The sequence below is a fragment of the Sprattus sprattus genome (genome assembly GCF_963457725.1).
Source record: "Sprattus sprattus genome assembly, chromosome: 20".
NCBI lineage: Eukaryota > Metazoa > Chordata > Actinopteri > Clupeiformes > Clupeidae > Sprattus > Sprattus sprattus.
This window is the reverse complement of record NC_137918.1, coordinates 18406677-18422449: the sequence shown is the minus strand read 5'-3', so window position 1 is coordinate 18422449 and position 15773 is coordinate 18406677. Positions and strand designations below refer to the sequence as shown.

Below are 15773 nucleotides of genomic sequence, written 5' to 3'. Positions count from 1 at the left end.
ACTGCAACGAATGTGAATACCCACTAACAGAATCAATTTAAGGTGAGCTGAGGACCGACCACACACCACAGGCAGCCAATGTGCAGTTAGAGGCAAAGCCAATTGGACCCTTTTCTATGCAATACTGGCAAAATCTAAAACTGATTGTGGACAGTCAGTTTCCGTTAGTGTTGTGCTCTTTCAAATTCCCCTCATGAAAAGACAGGAAAGAAATGTGGCCAACCGAAGTTCCACTGTCAACTGAACCTGTGATCGGTAGTGAATTGTTAAAAAATGCTCCTCTTGAACTCCTTGAATCAGTCTTTGAGGACGACACACTGCAGGGGCTCAACATTTACATTTACATTAAGTCATTTAGCAGATGCTTTTGTCCAAAGCGACTAAGGGAGAGGACAGTCAAGCTACGAGCAATAGAGACCTAGTGTAACAATAAATACTATTTTACATAAGAAATAGAAAAAAAGTACAGGAATGTAACTGCACTTAGTGCAAGTTAAGTACTAATATAAGTGCTAGTTAGGAAGGGAGGTGCCCTCCGAAGATTTGCTCTGCTTAACAGCTGAGGGTATGTTTAGAAGATTCTGGAATGACTAAAGGAACCTAAACAGACCCAATTAAACTGTGAAAACGTATGCAGCAACGCACAGCTCATTTAATACACCAAATCAGTGATTTTATCCATAGAAAAAAATATCCCTGGAGAGGCTCTTTCAAAGCAAATGTTTCCTGGGTGTAAGAAATTGGAATCTATTTGCATACTACGGCTGAAGGAGATTTCTGATCACTTCAATACTACTATACATGCTTGGAATAAATCAAACAACTGGAAGCATGGAAACATTAATACCATCTTCAGATTAAATGGTTTAGAAGTCTCCTACGATCAACAACTACTGATAAAAAACAAGCTGGAAAGGGAAGGCTTTGTGTCTGTAGCCTGGGCTGCTGACATAAACTGGCTGTGAGACCTGAGGCTGTGAACCTTTCACTGGTGTGAGAAAAGGTCCATTCACCTGAAAGAAAGGAATCTGATTCAGGGGAGATGGGGCTGGGGGGGGTGAGGGCAGTGAATTGGTCAGGAACATGACTACTGTCATTACCAGCACTCAACAGCAGGGGACCTGACATAGGGGAGTGACACTGAACAGCAACAATACCCTCAGTGAACTAAGGCTATGTGCACACGAAGTCTAGTTTGTCTTCGTCCGCAACGTGCAGAATACCGATAGCCCTATCATAAATACGAACACTCTCTATCCGCACACGGTTTCCGCAACGATCGAAGTCTGGGGTAGAAAGTGAGTAGATTTGAATCGGTACGGGGGCTGGTGTTCGTCTGCACGGTTTCACGCAACCTGATGACGTCATTGCCCCACGTGATCGTTTTGCTATCTCCAACCAGCATATATATAGCTTGTTCTCCCTCAAAATCTCACTCGTGGTGGGCCTCGAATTCACTAACATTAACCCAGCCTTCTGATTTTTGATTAGCCTCCTATCTTGATATAATTCTTCTTATTCAGACGTAACATAACTTTCATGACCACAAATATAAATTGGCCAGCGATTTAATTTGCTTTTTTATTCATAAATGTATGTAAAATGGTCGCAGCAAAGGCTCATGGGAAATGGGATGACAGACATGTCATGTTGTACTGTTCCAAACTCTTTATTATGAATAGAAAAAATTATTATTTTTCTCATATCCTTTAGTCTGACCACTGATTTTATTAACCATCATAATGTAATGTTGTTAATTGGAGCTTGAATGTTTTGTGTAATGTGTTTATCCTCGTGCTGTATAGTCTCTAGGTTTTTCACGTTTTTTCAGTTGTGTAAATAAAGCGCTAAAGCGCCACCCACAGGTGTGAGGTATGTACTACAGCCCTTTAAACACAATCTGGTGGCTCCGTTTTTACGCAAATCTCTCGTTGCCAGCCTCCGTATTTACGAAATTAAAAGATAAGTAAATCCGATTCGGAGGCCCTAGACTTCGTGTGCATATGACCTAAGGTCACAACCATAACTAGGTCACAACTAGGGATGGGAACCGAGAACCGGGTCTTGTTTAGAACCGGTTCCCAATGAGCCGAATCTTTGGAATCGTTAGCCAAATTCATAACCGGGTCTGTTAACGGGTCTATGTGCCGTTTGCGCATGCGCGAACTCTTAATAATAATCAGACCGCAGCAGAAATGGCAACTCGACAGAAGCGATCTAAAGTGTGGCTTTATTTCACCCGAACGGATGCAAACACGGTCACTTGTAACCTCTGTAAAAAATGTATTTCCTCAAAGGGAGGAAGTACATCTACCATGAATAAGCACTTGAGCACACATGGTATAAAATTACAAGAATGTCATGTTTTCGATGCCAGCAGCAGCTCAACTAACGTCGGCGCTTCATCCCTAACTTGCCAAGGTAAACTCCTCAAAATGTTTTATCATAAGTCATAACGGTGTTACTCGTGTGTTATCAGCAAACGTTTGCGTTTTCGTGTTAACCATAACTAAACTTAGCATTGAATTGCTTAACAGAATGGGCGATGTTGGACATTGTCATATATTATATATAACTTACATAACTAGGCTAGCTTAACTGTAGAATCTTCTATTTTCAGCCGTTGGCTAGAGGCAGGGGCAGTGCTTGCCTCCCCTCTGTTGGTTCTAGGGTAGGGTTAGGCTGTACAAAAGACTCCGTTAATAATAACGCGTGCAGCTCCCTCAGTTTGACAGTTCGATATTGATAAGTTTATCGTAGCCAATTCAGTGGCAGCAATAGCTAAGTGTTAAATATACTGAGTGCCTAGTTTGTACATGATACAAGTAAGTATGTTTCATTACGTTATTGTGTTTGTAGTGGACTCTACATTGCTATTAGAAGCGTTAAGCATAATAGTTTGCTATTAGCAATACAACCAAGCAACCTACAAGAAAATATACAGTCAAGCTGGAGACACAATTAGCCCTGAGCGATCGCGTATCCTCCCAGAGAAGGCAGACATGCAAATTTTTCTGCACAAAAATTGTAAATAGTCTTTGCCACTGCTAGTTAAATTTTTTTGGCAGCTCAGTTAATAATATACCCTTTTACAAAAGGAAGGAGCATTGTTATTTTTATGAACGTTTATATTAAACAGAACACATTTTATTTAAGTTATGTAAGTTTTATTTAAATGTGTATGTAAACATTCTAAAAATGTATATAAAAGAACATTAATGTAAAAAACCCGTTTGTGCTCTTTTTTCACCCCTTACCCAATTATAAGAATCGTTAAGAGAATCGTTAAGAGAATCGTTAAGAGAATCGATAAGGAATCGGTTCGATAAGCAGGAATCGATAAGGAACCGGAATCGTTAAAATCTTATCGGTTCTCATCCCTAGTCACAACCAACCGGCATCTCACTGTACAAAGATCTAGAAATTGCCGAGCCAGTCAACTGAAACAGGCCCAAGGCAGAGTTGCAAGGTAATGCATCCTTTGGAACTCATCCGCAGAACAGCATGCGCCAAAGGGGGGCGCTATCGCGTCCGGGCAGGTAAATCTAACAAATGCGTCGGAGCTCATCCAGCGTGCAGCAGAGCCAACATCAGACACAGACAGGGACCCTAGAGTGCACCTTGGCAGACAGAGGGGGCTGTAGCCCTGTGCTTGTATAGGCCTCTACTGGCCAATGAGACAGCCTCTGTTTGGATGTAGTCCAACACCACATCGGGTTGACAATACAAACATCAGCTGATCACTTCTCTTACTCCACTTTAGGTCGTATGTAAGGGATAATGTATAGTCCGGCAGTCATTATCGAAAAATAAATCCCAACGGGACGAACAGGAACAACAGTCTATTTTTTGATAATGACCACCGGACTATACATTATCCCGCTAAATATACGGTTTGTATTGATTGATTCTTTTTGCTTAGTTTCAGCTGGCATTTCGTACCTGCGTATTTTGACCAAGAATTGCATGGTTGGTACACAAAATGCGTGCAGGTTGGCCCATTCAAATCAACTGAACTTTTTGTAAGATTTTGAGGAGCTGTATAATAAAGGGTCCTTAATTAAAGTTAAGAAGTTAATTCTCACTTGGACGCGATGGCCCTGGCGATTCACATGGGCTGTCACTGTACCTAGTGTTGTTCATTCTCGCTTGGACACGATGGCCCTGGTCATTCACATGGGCTATCACTGTAGTGTTGTTCATTCTCACTTGGACATGATGGCCCTGGAGATGTGGACAAACGTGTTTCAGAGGCAGGACTACAGGGTTACAGCAAGGACTTTGAGCCCGGACCGGACGCAGATGCATTTGTTGTCACTCCTTTGCGTATGGAAACTCTTTCCATCAGTGCTTGACACTATCTTAGCGCATGCAAACATTCCACCATCACACCCACTCTACTGTTTAAACGAGAAAAGGGGCTGAGGCGGAGAGTGGCTATCCACCGCTGAAAGTCCCTAATAAACAATAATCCCAATGGCACTACGTTTATGACGGTCCGACATATCCGCAGATGCTGCCAGCAACACAGAGCCCAAGCCTTGCTAGCCACGCCGTCAGCTTCCTCCTGGTCCGAGAGAGGCTGCTCCAACTGGTCACTCGGCTAAGACTGCGCATGCCAACAGCAAGGTCAGCACCTGCTTAACATGTGGGTAGCCGGGGCAGACTGGTCACGTGGGGGCTGGTTCGCTGGCAGCGATGCCAAAGCTGCAGCCACTGGGGGAGGGGTGCGGAGGGACCTTAACCTTCTTAGCGGGCATTTTCTGTCAAGCCTGCATCACCGGTATGCGTGGATCAAGGAAACAGGAACAAAGGAACAGAGGCTGGTAAGCTGAAGAAGTAGGCAATAATTGGTAGGCTAGAGGGTAACTAGTTAACTGGGAAACTAGGTTGCCGAGAAAAGTGATGGCAAGCACAGGATAGTTAGCATCACACTGTCCAATGAAGTAAATTCAACACATGGCGAACGAGTGGTATCTCAACGAACAAGTCAAAGTTTCTAAGAATATGTGACGCCAACCTATAGGGCTTTTGAAGGGCAGAGCGAATGAAGAGATGAAGAATGAGAGATTCGTTCTGTGCAGAAGGTTTTGGTGGGAGGAGGCTCATTGCATCGACCAATTAGCCCAGGCCTAGCAAACAGTGTGGCCCAGAGTGGGATGTCGAGTGTGTCCACTGAAAGACAACTCAATGTACCCTGAAAAGATAAAGTAAAGCAAGGACTATGGGGAGAGCCTTAGTTCATACTAATGCTTAGTTTGAAGGGAATAGAAGGTCTGTGAATATCCTACCATTCTGGGACAAGGATGTTGGCTGTTAGGCATATAGATCAGTAGGCATAAACCCCTTCCTGCCACTTCAATATGGAACTTCTTTGGTTTTACTGACACCATCCAGGAATAGATTAATGTATATTTTACCAGATCACTGTGTGGTGTAGAATCTTGCTAATTGTACGCTTAATGCAAACAAAACCTACCATGGCAGAACTGGTGAAATTTGGTCTACTTACAATGGAGGGCAAAACAATAGCCATTATACCACAGTAGAACTCGAACTCAGTGTGTGTCAATGGAGAGTTCTAATCCATGTGATTATATAGCCTGAAGTCTGATAAGAACATACCATATGTGAATAAATTAGAAATTTGTCGTCACACTGCTTACCCATTTTAGATACAGTATGTAGCCTTCAACTGTGTTGTAACAATCATTCTATACAGCATATTACAGCCATCTTGTTTATTTGACTGACTGGTCAAAGGTTCTGTTACGTCCATATTAATTTAGTTTTAACAATAGGTGTTGTAACTATATTAATTTAAAAGTCGTAAACATCATCCGAGTGCATGGTATCACTATTAAGCTAGTCCTAGCAAGTCCTGTCAAGTCGGCTATGACAAAATTGCTAGCTTGCAAAAACAATATACAAAAATGAACGAAACAAACACTCCAACTTGCTCTGTTTAAAGCAGCAGTGAGGTGTTTTGGGTCTAAAACTAATGTGCACTAACTTCCTAAAAAGCAGGCAAAACCTGAAAATGATGTAACCCAGCTCTGTATTCGCTTATGACAATATGACGAGAGGCTGTTGTTTTGTTTATATAGCTGTTTTGAAGCCTTGTTCCAATAAAAACGGGATAATATTTATCAAATATTTTAACTTGAAATGGGTCAAATTTCCCCCAATCGCAATGGTAGGGTTAATGTGTAATAACAGAATATTGAGCTGGGGAACTTAGGACATTGGGAACAATTTAGGACTCTGATGGTATTTATAGTACCCTGGGAACATAGATATAGGGTGACCAGATTTTAGTTTGTGAAAAAGATGACACTTTGTCGCGGGGTATACTGGATCTGGCCCGCAGGCCATACAGATGACCTCGTCCCCTTCCCCTTGACAAAGTTTAAACATCTATTTCACATGCAGATGACCCCGCCCCCTCCCCCTTGATGAAGTTTTGGCATGCAGAGGTTGTGTGCTCTTGTAAACAATGCAACTACTGGAAGCGCCAAGGTACTCAGTGTTGCCAGATTGGAAATGGCGTATCGTACCAAATGCTCAAAATAATGGCATTTGGAGGATAATTATCGGGCATCTGGCAACACTGATAGGGCGGTCAACCAACGACAGTTTTCTCTACAGTCAGAGCTCGCGCAAGAAGGTGGAGCGTAAGGGAGATACCCCTCCCAAAACTTGTAAGGGCGTAAACAGTAGTTTGAGAAAGACCCAGAGAAACACAAATATCCCACAAGGCAAAATCCCAGACAATTTTGGAATCCCTGCCGGACACATTTTTGTTTGGGTAAAAGTGGACGTCTGGTCACCCTACATAGATATGTTAGTTATGGTACTGATAAGAGGATGCTAACATGCTAACTAGTGTCTTTTGGCGCTGTGAAATCTTTTCTTTAATTCTCATGGGGTGATCCATCCTGGCCCGAAGAACTACATAGTGTAGCCTGGATGGCTAGTGGTAGGCTAACGACAGGAGTGTTTATATGTCCTTCCTATGACCAAATACTTTCTTAAGGAATTTGAAGATGATGCCAAAGCTAGCATACCTCAGAACGTGGTAAATTCTTGCACACTGTCATTTTTAATTCCTGCTAACCTGAAGAATCAGAATCCCTGCCCAGTAGGAACCAATGTTGCGTGGGCACTACAGAAGAAGGGATGGGCATGGTGATTTTGCTATGTTGAGGCCCAGGCTAAAACATGGTCCATGTTTTGTTATGTTGAGGCCCAGGCTAAAACGTTTTGCATGTTCTATGCCCTGTATAAACCCCCATTTCCCTATCATGTAGCAGTGTAATGTGCTGTCAGCTTTTTAAAGGGCGTTCAAGCGAATAATGTGTGTGGCCTTATGAAAGGATCCTCATAAAACAGTAAACTGTTTCCAGGACTGGAGGATAATGTTCCCCTTGAACTTGCTAAGCTATGCTTTGAGAAATACTGGCATGATTAGGGCTGATCTGGCACAGTTCATTATAATTAAAGTCTTCACATAACATATACTGTAGTGTAGTTAGGCATTACATTAAAAGTTAGCACAGATTTTCCTTCGACTCTTTTTTAATTTCATTTGGGGAGATGTACAACTCAATGACATTTTTTATTTTTTTCAGTATTCAATTACATTTTTTTATTTGAAGAACAGTTTGAATGTGTCCTTGGGGCCTTGCTGCATACCTGATGTGCGCCTGATAGGCTCATCACCACCGGCTGGGCCAAACTCTCCTTTGCTTGACAAGAACAAAGGTACGTATAACTAGCCATTGGTACCTTAACATGCACCACCTCCATCCATACCTTACGAGGATACATCTCATAGGAATTTAGGACTAATTGAGAATCTAACTGAGATTGAGAGCAGTTATAGCTCAGATTTACTATTTTACTTTTGGCTTGACTTGTTTGTTATACTTGACCTTTGTTGCTGTATTTTATCATGTAAGGCTCATATTTTGTCGTTGGTCCAAGACCACTGACTTCCAATTAAACAAAGACATCACAAATACTTTTATCGGTGTTATGCAAAGCATAAATGCTGATATAAAGAGCATGTCAGAACAGAGCATACATCATCAAAACTAGCAACAAAGCATATTTAAAGTGAAGGTAAGACCCCAACAGTCCACACTACCAAAATATATCGCACCATAACCATTCCAGTATGACTGAGCATTTTTCTTTGTCTGAGCATTTTGCCAACCATTTCTGCTTTAGTGCACCCCGTATGTTCAATAAACCTTTTGGTTTTAAAAGCCACTTACTTACACCATTTATGATTATATAAGTTCACTGATTATAATGCTAGTTGAATACTCCCTAAAGCTAACTCTAATAACAGTACATTACGCGGCACACTGTCTGAATTGTGCTTTGGATCTTAAAAAAAAAAAAATAGTTCACAATTTTTTGAAGTACTAGGCGGTGAGTAAGAATGCACTGAGTTTGTTTAGAACTGTTCCCATGCACTGTGTAAAACTTGCACTGGTCTTTTCTGAAGGCAATACAGTGATTTAGTGTGTGTGGTGGGTATGTGATTACAGTATGTTTAATTTCTCCTTTGGGGACTAGCCTCGTTGCTTTGCTTCTGTAAACAGATTAAATGCTGCTATGTGATTACGTTTACTTTTAGGTGGGCATATGGTGTTCTAAAAGTTTATTTACCATCACTGTCTACACCAGTCTTAGCTCAAGCCTTCACATTCACTCAGGATCTCAGCTGCAATAAATTATGGAAATCTCATGTCAAGTGATATCAAGTCTTCCAGTGAATCTGCTATGCCAAAAGCATTGCAAGCAGTCGAGGCTACGTGGCTCTCATGCAACATACCCTTATGAATGCCTTCTTCCATGTTAAGCCATCATGTTTCAGGGAGGCAGGTGGTAAGTGACGTAAGTGAACACTATGCTATTTCTGCCTTAGGCAAAGTGGAAACATACTCTCTCTTTCAGCTGGCTGTCACTGGTCATCTGTAATTCCATACTGTACTACCATGTCAAGATGTGAGTGAGACAGTACTAGAAAAGCCTGGGAGAAAGTCATGGATATGTTGAGACTAAGGGTGTAACGATAGACACATTTCATGATTTGGTACGGTTCAGTACAGTAGCCTCTTGATTCGATACGTTTCCATGTAACAAAATGAGTGTTCAGGCTACTAAATTCCGCTAATTTGTATTATACAGCCCTTTACACTTAGGTTACAGTCCACATAAATGATCATCTATTAAGGATGAGACTAGGGGTGCAAAACAACCCTTTTGGTTTACCGTCCATTTTGAAAATTAAAAAAAATGTTTAACAATCATTTTGATTGTTAGTTGATAAAGAAACAAGTCTAGGCCATTTGTTTCTTGTTTATAAATGCCCATGTGAGCACTAGAGTGATTTCGGGATATAAATGCCCCTGTAAATGCCCCAGCACATGGCCACCTTCATCCCTTATTTATAAGCTCATTCAAAGACATGGAATTCAAAAACACCTGTACTACTCAACAACCAGATATACAGCTTAATATGCATCGTGCATCCATATTGTTACACGTTTGAGTGCTGTGCTGCAAACACTTTTGCACATCATGGCTCAAAGCGGAGAAATTAAAAAGTTATTAGTTTTCTCTTGATTTATTAACTTAAAGGTTTATTTTTTGATTTGTCCTCCTTTTTTTGCATTTGTTTATATAGTGCCATTAAAACTTGACCTTGTCCCAAGGCACTTTATAAAGGCCTTAACCCCCTAGAGCTGTTTTTCACAGTTTAAGGTTGTATTTTTTCACAATGAAATGGTGGGATACACAGTACTATGCAGGATACGTATCACATCTACAGTAAGATACTGTTTCAATGTACAAATCACAGTAAAAAGAAAAGGTGCAGATTTCACACAAATAGCAAATATTAGACGATATGACCAGCTAAGACCAAAGAATCTCAAATTCAGGCAGATGGCGAGGGGACCCTGCTATGAATGAACGAATGAATAATAGATTAGTAGTTGCACATCAAACTGGTACTGGTAGCTGCAGATGTTTGACCCGTGTGTGGAGTTGTTTTATTGGATTGGGGCCGTACACTCGACTGGCCCCCACCCAGGAGGTGTCTCATCAAGCTGACTTGCCTCCAAATTCATTTTTAATTGCCACTCTAGCCAGAGGCCCACAGTCAAGACTACACCCAGAGGTGCGGGGAGACTGCGAATGCCTTTTGGACTGCATCAGCCCTCCACAACCCCTTTTCTGTTGAAAAGCTCAGATTTTTTGCCCATTCCTCCTTTTCCCCTTCTTTGTCTAGCCAATCTCTGTGTGTGTGTGTGTGTGTGTGTGTGTGTGTGTGTGTGTGTGTGTGTGTGTGTGTGTGTGTGTGTGTGTGTGTGTGTGTGTGTGTGTGCACGCGCGCTATGGGGCAGCAGCTGGTCTGTGTGTGTGCAACAGTCTAATAATCAGTGGAAGACTAAGGAGTGCTGCTGGGAAATGGGATTTAAAGTGGCATGAGTGCCGTTGGCTTTTATTTGTGGGTATCACACAGGCACAGACAGGACTCATCTATCTTCTGTACTCCAACATTTCCCCACTTTGCCAGTCCTGCCCAGGCTATCCTCAGACCCATTCACACAGAGCCCCAAACAGACTGTGTGTGTGGGGGGGGGAGAGAGAGACACAGAAGAAGCTGTGAAAAGGCTTCAGCAGAGTGCCGATACTCAGCATGGCTGCTGCGACGGTGTTCAACACAAAATGGTGACCAGGGAAGGGACAGAAAAGGAGGGGGGGGGGATCCAGTATCCACACAAAAGATAGTGAGCGAGGCAATGATTCCCAGTCTTTGCCCTCAAATCACCACATCTCCTTGCATCTCCTTTTTCTTTCTGTCTTTCAGCCTTCTTTTTTTCTCTTTCAATTCCCCTCTGACATTTGCTTTTAACAGGCAGAAGTTGCTTGTTAGATAATAAATGTGCACATACTCAAACACTTCTCTATTCCATCGCACACTGAAGAAAATAATTGGTTATCTCACAGCTGGCCCAAGAGGGCTGCAGAGGTGTCAGACTGAGCTGCTGGTGGTTAGTCTGCCTCTTTCCCCAACTCAGTCTGAGTTCACTTGGTTACACCGAGCCAGCCAACCAGCCCTTAATCTCTTAAACACTCTTGAACACGATCTCCCGAGGTTACCACAGGGCAAATGCACAGGCTTAGCATCTCATTTAGCCTTGCCGGATACTAGATGCTTAATCTGTTTGGTGTAGTCAGTATTGTGAACTTGTTCAGGTTCTTTTTCACATTTTGGCCTTTGTTCAATTGGGTATCAGATTTATGGGCTGAAGCATAAAAATCACAGATTCTCTATATAAAGAAAGTAATAAAAACAACAGTTGCAGGGCCCGTATAACGCTTATCCTCCTAATGAAACACTGGGATAAGCAATGCTATTCAGCCTTCATCTATAACTTCTAGTAAGCAGGCACAAGCTGTTTGAGAAAAAACATCAAATGAAATGCTTCCTCTCAGGAATGCAAACGTGAAGCAGTTTTTTCAGTGCACACCACATAATTAAATATCATATTTTACAGGAACTCCTTTTGCTGACACTTTTACCTGAGCATTACTACCTGCCATCAGCCATCAGCATATTCCAGTCCTTCCCAATCCAAAAACCCTGTTCTGCCAATCCAAGTCAATGTTCCCGAGGGAACACAAACATTGGTAATTGTTTATTTCACAACAACAACAAATTCCCACACTGTACAGGCTATTTGTGCAGGTGGCTCTTCCTCAGTCAACTCGCTACTTTGAATGGAGTGTGTGACTGAGCTAAGGACATCAAACACAAATCACATCAGCCTTCTGTAATTACACACACAGGTGCAACTGGGACACACTGAGGGAAGACTGCTGCAGCACGGGAGAAAACATTCCTGCAGTGTTCAACAGTTTGCAGCCCTGAAGCTCGTCTGCAGCCTCTCCGCCAATCACCTGAGAATACTAGGCTCTGCTATTACTATTTAGGTACTGTGTCCAAGCTCGATATTTCATTTTGTCACCTCTAAGAAATGTGCTTCATGACCAAGTTGACCTGCCATAGAATACGCTTGTTGTAACGTACTGTGCAGTTAAATCTGTGAAATCAGAGGTGTTGGTACAACGATTGAAGTCAGACAGAAGTAGCTTTTGAAGCTTTGGCATCAACAGTTTACAGATTTCCACTGGCTTACAAAGGCGGGTAGCTACATAGACCTGGTATAAAAAAATTACATTATTCTGACTTTCTATTCACTACAAGCCACTCAACTCGAAAGAAGTCACATTGTCATCAACATTTATCAACAGCATTTGTGTCTGTGTAGAGCCTACTTAAACTTTTAACTGCCTTCCAATCCTATTTGGTATAATGTGTTAAAGCTCAGACAGAAGTTGCATTCATGTGTTTAAAGCTGCAAGCTCAAGTGTCCAGACATTCATCCAATGTGGCCAATTCCAACATGCAGAACATCTTTCATCTGAATACTAATTTCTAAGAATGCAGTTAGTCAAAACTGCACACAGGAAGACATTCTGCTTGTGTCTGATGCAACAGGTCTAATTTAGAATAGGTCAACGTCAACAATACAAAATACACAACAGTCATTAAAATCCTAATTAACATTTTAAAATCCTGAATACATAACAAACCAAAACCAGTCAAGCTGAATAATTAACTCAGCCATGACTACTCCATTGCCAACTGCTCTCTCTCTCTCTCTCTCTCTCTCTCTCTCTCTCTCTCTCTCTCTCTCTCTCTCTCTCTCTCTCTCTCCCTCTCCCTCTCCCTCTCTCTCTCTCCCTCTCTCTGTTGATCTAGCAGCTATGATAAGGACAAGGCCAAACATCCACTAATAATTGCCTAAGGACTGCCTAAGGCCTGTCAAGGCTGCAGCTCCTCATACTAACAGGAAAGACGTCTCCCAGAAATACATCAAATTCACTTGGTTGGCTACATGTTATTTATTTCCACTGCAGCATTGAAAGTGTGTGGGAGTTTGCAAACTAAGCCAGTGATAGTACACATAAGGCTGTGGCATTGTCTATTAATACTTGTGAAGACCACTGCATTGAATTAATTACATGCATTTCTTTAGAGAATTCCAGCATCACGATCGTTATAATGTCGGGCACCTGTAAAAGATCAGCGAACAAGCAGGCTTCACAATAAAATGGCACGTCTGGCCCTGGTGGATTGTAATCTGCTCCGTGGCAAACATAAATAAGCCTCTACAAGCCAGTATCCAATTTGCCCAGACTGTGTTCATGAAAGACCAAATACCATTTATGTATGGCTTGTTCTGTGTGTGTGTGTGTGTGTGTGTTTGTGTGTGTGTGAGCCAAGGCAAGGCTATTTAAAGCTGTGTTTATGCACAGTAAGGCATGCAGGTCGCAAGTAACTGGCAGTAGCGCACTCTGTATGAAGCTCATACCAAGTTTTTAAAAAGCAAGGTCAGCTCCACAGCACAGTGGTTCATGTGTAGCCTGTCTTTGTGTGGTGAATAGTTTTGAACTTTGCACAGTGGGATTGGGTTGGGTATTCTCAGTTACTTTAATATTTACATTCAATAACTTGATGCACTTATAATTGTGAACTATTGGCTGTGTGTTTGGTTCCATTGTCTGGATGTTTTCAGCCTGTATGTCTAAAACCAGGATAAATGTGCTGTTCTGTGTTCTGTGACTGAAGAATGTTTAACTTCCTCCTGTAGCGAATCTGGCAACTTAGTTTCCTCGGAAGGCCCGTCATTTTATTTAACGCATTTTATTCAACAGTCATTTCATACTGAGAAATGAAAACCTGAATAGACCCACCTAGGTCCTCTTTACTGCTAAATGAACCACATTATGATTAGTGTGGAGTTCTTCATCAGAGTTCTGCCTCAGAATGTTGATCTAGATGAATGGTCACAGGTCATACTGCATAACAATGGCCACTCATTTGTGCTGCGCATGATTGCACTCTGAAGAACAGCTGGCAGGCAAAACAGCAATGTGTGGCAGATCATTAACAAATGTTTGTAGGCGAGAGGGCGCTGACGGCAGCACAACAGTCACACCTCACAAGTGAACCAATTTACCTCAGAGAATAACACCCCCGCACATCCTCTGCTTTTTGAGGGCTTTGGGGTATGACAGTGAGCACGGGAGGTTTTGGGGGAAGAGGAGTTCACATAGCCATCGTGGCATTGTCTACCTGTAGCCTGCATCTCATGTCTATCATCTGAAGCTGGTGCTCACTTTTGGAGGGACTGATCATAGGAAACACATACATTTCACAAGGAAAGGAAAAGAGGATGGCGCCGATCAACAATTCAGAAAGTGCTGGTTTTAAATACAAATTGATGCAATGATCAATACTGGGGTGGCTGGATACGTCCCTGCAGCTGTGAACATCATACTGAGCTCAATTGACTGAGTCGAAATGCTGTTGAGGTTTTAATGGTCCTGAATGCCAACAAAAACAGAGGCACGCACGCTGATGTCATAACAGATCTTACACAGACGACTGCGCGTGCATACACAGACACACACACACGCAGATGTGATGATAGTGACGGGTCACGTTAGGCTTATGTGTGCTAGAGTAACAGTGTAATGGTGAACAGCTGGTCAGCTCCACACAGACCCAAAATCAGGTCTCACTGGAACTGAAGGAGCCCCTGTTCCATCTGCCAACGACTGGAGACATTCGGCTTAAATCAGCGCACCCTTAAGTGTGTGTGTGTGTGTGTGTGTGTGTGTGTGTGTGTGTGCGCGTGCAATCCATCCACACGAACACACACCTCACCTCCAGTTCTCACCAGAGCTACAGACATGTGTCAGGAAAGGATCCTCTGCCATGACAGTGGTTTGTGGCCATGTGTCAGATGGAATGAGCATGGGTCAGAGCGTGTAATTGACTCAGAACAATGGCAGTGGGAGAATTAAAGAGGCTACCCAAGACAGCCTTGCCAATGGAGCGTCCAAAAACGCCCAACAAAAGTGAGTCAGGTTGGTTTTCAAAAGCTCAAATTTTTCCCTCTAATACTAGACGAGTAATACTGCTGAAGACCAATACGTTAAGGCCAATGAGTTTTCCCATTTTAAGCAACACACTGCCTGCAGATGTCACAAAGTGGAAAGCTACGTAATGGCTTTGCATGTGTTCATCTCACATTGGTATGGTATGAGCTATGATACTACGACGGCCACTAGATCTGATGGTTTCACTCACGGTCATTATTATGAAAATGAGCCAATTATGTATCTTGCCCAATTAAAATCCAAGTAAGTGTGCAGGTGTTTAGTTCTGCAGGGCCTGCTGTGCCCTGTGGCTAAGCTCTCGAGTCACATGGCACCACAACCTGGAACATCCCTCCAGGGATAGAGTGTGGAATGTTGCTGCATGTTCCAACAGGCCTCCATTTTCCCAACTGTATATGTGGTGAGCTACAAGAATGACAGCATGCCATTACTGTCTTGAAATGCTGCTTACCAGCCCGCGTGACAGTTGAAGGAGAGTTTTGAAAGAGTGGTACAGCTGTGCCTGCATGTTTTTATAAGGGTCGTGCTTTATGCTATCACAACCAAAAACAAGCCGTCCCCTGAGAGTTAGGAGCTGTTCCATCAGAGACTGAAAATCACTGTTGATAGGATTTTCAACTACAAGCCATAGAAATAGGGTGTAAACTCTTTAATCGTCTTATTTCAATAAAGGAAGATATAAAAACAAATGTTGAGGTGAGACATGGTTATTCAACAAT

General features: G+C 42.4%; 1 protein-coding gene across 1 annotated transcript in view; it reads right to left on the bottom strand.

Annotated features, from left to right (window-relative positions):
• The window catches only part of stag1a (STAG1 cohesin complex component a), a 42948-nt gene that overhangs the window by 26089 nt on the left and 1086 nt on the right, over positions 1-15773 (bottom strand). The gene's annotated exons all lie outside the window — the stretch shown is intronic.